Here is a 4,288-nt window from a genome sequence, read left to right as displayed (position 1 = left end):
AACAGGAGTAGGGGCTGCTATAGCTAAAGGAAGTCAAGAAGAAAAAGGAATCTGAGCTCTCTTAGTTAAAGAAGCTATTATAATTATCAATATAATAAAAAATAAATAATTTAAATTAACATAATAATCAATTAAAATAAAATTTCAAGAACCAAAATTTAATATTCAAATTATAGATATAATAATAAATAAATCACCTAAACGATTTAAAATAACTGTTACTAAACCTGAACTATAAGATTTTTTATTTTGATAAAAAACAACTAAACAAAAAGAAACCATCCCTAAACCATCCCAACCTAATAAAATTCTAATCAAATTAGGACTAATAACCAAAAAAAATATAAATATAATAAAAAAATTTATTAATATTAAAAATCGACTCTTATTAAAATCATAATTTATATATTCTATACTATATAATAAAATTATAGAAGAAATTAAAAAAACAAAAGAAATAAATATTAAAGATATTCAATCTATTAAAATAACATATAAAACTATACAAGAATTAAAAAAAAAAAATATATATTCAATAAAATAAAATTTATCAAAATAAATCATTAATAAACCTATAATAAAAAAAACTACAAATAAAATAAAATAAAAAAAAAAAAAAAAAAAAAAAAAAATTAAATTTAATTATTTAAATATAAAAATATAATCTTTAATTCCACAAATTAATATTTTAAATAAACTATTTAAATAACAAAATAATTCTATAATTAAAAAAATTAAATTTAATGGAACTCAATGCATAAATAATAATATATATTCTCTTAAATTAATATAAACTAAATAATTTATATTAAAAAATAATTTACCATATTGAGTATATAAATATAAATATAAACTATATAAAAATATTAAAATTATAATTAAAAAATATAATATATAAAAATAATCTAATCAAATTATTAAACTAATTAATAAAAATAATTCACCAAATAAATTTAAAGATGGGGGAAAAGATATATTTGAAGAACATAATAAAAATCACCAAAATGATAAAACAGGATAAATATTAATTAAACCCTTATTTAAAAATAAACTTCGACTTTTAAAACGTAAATAACAAATATTTCTTAAACAAAATAAACCAGAAGAACATAAACCATGGCCAAATATTAAAATTAATGAACCAAAATAACCACAATTATTTAAAGTTAAAAACCCAATAATTACTAAAGCTATATGAACAACAGAAGAATAAGCAATCAAAATTTTTAAGTCTCTCTGAAAAAAACAAACTAATCTTAAAACCAATATACCTAATAAACATAAAGAAATAAATAAATAATTAAATTTTAAGTTAACTTTAAAAACTAATATTAAAACATGATAAATACCAAAACCACCTAATTTTAATATAATCCCAGCTAAAATTATTGAACCACTAATAGGAGCCTCAACATGAGCCTTTGGAAGTCAAATATGAAATATAAATAAAGGTATCTTAACTAAAAAAATTATTATTAAAAATAAATAATAATAAAAATTTAAATTATATAAGTAATCATAATAATATATAAATATAAAATTAAAATTATTTAAACTCAATAAACAAGAAAAAAAAGGTAAAGAAAAAAAAATTATATAAATAAATAAATAAAAACCAGCCTTAAAACGCTCATATTGATAACCTCAACCATAAATTAAAATAATAACAGGAATTAAATTAATTTCATAAAAAATATAAAATAAAATAAAATTATTTCTAAAAAAACAAAAATAAAAAATAATAATAAAAATAAATATTAAAAAATTAAAATACTTTAAATAATTATTCTTAAGACTAAATCTAGAAATATAAACTAATCTAATAATTCAAACACCTAATATAAATATCAAATAAGAAAATATATCTATACCAAATAAATAACTAACATTTAAAAAATAATTAAACATAGGTATCTTGAAATATATAAAAAAAAAAAAAAAAAAAAAAAAATTCTGGGCTAATCATCATCTTTTAAAATTAAGACTAAAAAAAATCATACTAAATAAAATTAATATTAAAATTATTAACATTGTAAAATTATTAATGACTTTAAGTAATCATTACCATATATACGAACTATTAAAATCAAAATTGTTAAACCTAAAACTCTTTCACTAATACAAAAAATAAAAAAAATTAATAATAAAACATATTGTTTAATAAATATTATTAAATTTAATAAAAATAATAAAGATAAAATTAATAATAAATATTCTAATCCTAAAAGTATTATTAATAAATGATTAAAATTAAAAATATAAAATAAAACTCCAGAAAATAATATAAATATTAATACTAAAATAAATAAATTTATCATTTTAATAGTTTAAAAAAAACATTGATATTGTAAATCAAAATTATAAAATTATTTAAAATAAATCAGTATAAATATATACATATTATCATTAATCTCCAAAATTAATATTTTAATTAAAATATATACTGAATTTTAAAATTTATTTTATTAACTAATTTAACCATAGCAATTTTATTAACTATAATAAAATCACCAATTAGATCAAACTTAATCATTTTAATTCAAACTATAACTTTAACATTAATAATTAATATAATTACTAAAACAGCATGAATTTCATTTATAGTATTTATCTTATACATTGGAGGATTAATAATTATTTTTTTATATATTTCAAGAATTGCTTTTAATGAATTAAATATTAATAAAAATTATAAAATTATAATTTATAAATTAACATTAATTTTAATGTTAATCTTTTATTTAAAATTAAATCTCAATCTTGAAAATTTCAATTATGAAAATAAATTTATATTTGAAGATAATTTTAATTTATTAAATATATTCATAATACCAAATAATTTAATAATTTATTTAATTATCTTAATCCTTTTTTTTATATTAATTTTAATTATTTGAATACTAAAAATTAATAAAGGACCAATTCGACAAAAAAATAATTAATGAAAAAAAATATACTAAAAACTTTATCCCCAATATTAAATTTACCTACACCAGCTAGAATTAGTTTTATATGAAATTTTGGATCTTTATTAATAATTTGTTTAATTAATCAAATTTTAACAGGATTATTTTTAGCCTTCCATTATAAAACAGATATTAATTTAGCTTTTCAAAGAATTATTAATATAAATCGAAATATTAACTTTGGATGATTAATCCGATCTTTCCATGCAAATGGGGCTTCTATATTTTTTATTATAATTTATATTCATATTAGACGAGGTATCTATATAAATTCTTTCAACTTTAAAATAACATGAATTATTGGAGTAATTTTATTATTATTAACAATAATAACAGCATTTGTAGGTTATGTATTACCATGAGGACAAATATCATTTTGGGGGGCAACAGTAATCACAAATTTATTATCAGCAATTCCTTATTTAGGAAATTCAATTGTTATTTGAATTTGAGGGGGATTCTCAATTAATAATGCTACATTAACACGATTTTTCTCAATCCATTTTATTTTACCATTTATTATTATTTTATTTACTTTTATTCACTTATTCTTTCTTCATTTAACAGGTTCTAATAATCCACTAGGAATTAATAGAAATTTTGATAAAATTACTTTTTCTCCATATTTTCTAATTAAAGATTTAATTGGATTAATCATATTTATATGAATATTTTTTATTTTAGCTTTAATTTTTCCATACCTACTAAATGATCACAATAATTTTATTATAGCAAATTCAATAATTACACCAAATCACATTCAACCAGAATGATATTTTTTATTTTCTTATTCAATTTTACGAGCAATCCCTAATAAATTAGGAGGGGTTATTGCTTTAATACTTTCAATTTTAATTTTATTAATCTTACCTATATTAAACAATAAAAATTTTTTAAGAAATAAATTTTACCCATTAAATAAATTTTTATTCTGAATATTTATTATAACATTTTTTATTTTAACCTGAATTGGGATACAACCAGTTGAATACCCATTTATTACAACAGGGCAAATTTTTACAACAATTTATTTTTCTTACTTTTTCATTAACTTTTATATCATAAAGTTATGAGATAAATTATTAATTTAGTTAATTAATTTATTTAAAATATTTATTTTGAAAATAAAAAATAGAATTTAATTCTATTAACTTAATACTTAAATTAATGATATAAGTTAAATAATTTAATAGAAAAATTAAAGACAAATAAAAATAAAGACAAAGGTAAAATTAATTTCCAAACTAAATATATTAATTTATCATAACGAAATCGTGGTAAAAACCCACGTAATCAAATAACTATAAATATAAAAATCAAAA

The 4,288-nt window shown here is 16.1% G+C and overlaps 1 pseudogene across 1 annotated transcript; it reads left to right on the top strand.

Moving 5' to 3' along the window:
- The first annotated feature begins 2,480 nt into the window (after positions 1 to 2,480).
- On the top strand, positions 2,481 to 4,056 carry LOC132931291 (cytochrome b-like; annotated as a pseudogene). The gene has a single exon (XR_009662433.1). The product of XR_009662433.1 is annotated as a cytochrome b-like (transcript).
- Positions 4,057 to 4,288: the final 232 nt, after the last annotated feature.

The sequence above is a fragment of the Rhopalosiphum padi genome, unplaced genomic scaffold, assembly GCF_020882245.1.
Source record: "Rhopalosiphum padi isolate XX-2018 unplaced genomic scaffold, ASM2088224v1 scaffold1, whole genome shotgun sequence".
In the NCBI taxonomy this organism is placed as follows: domain Eukaryota; kingdom Metazoa; phylum Arthropoda; class Insecta; order Hemiptera; family Aphididae; genus Rhopalosiphum; species Rhopalosiphum padi.
The sequence above is the reverse complement of the archived record's forward strand: the minus strand, read 5'-3'. Positions and strand labels throughout refer to the sequence as shown.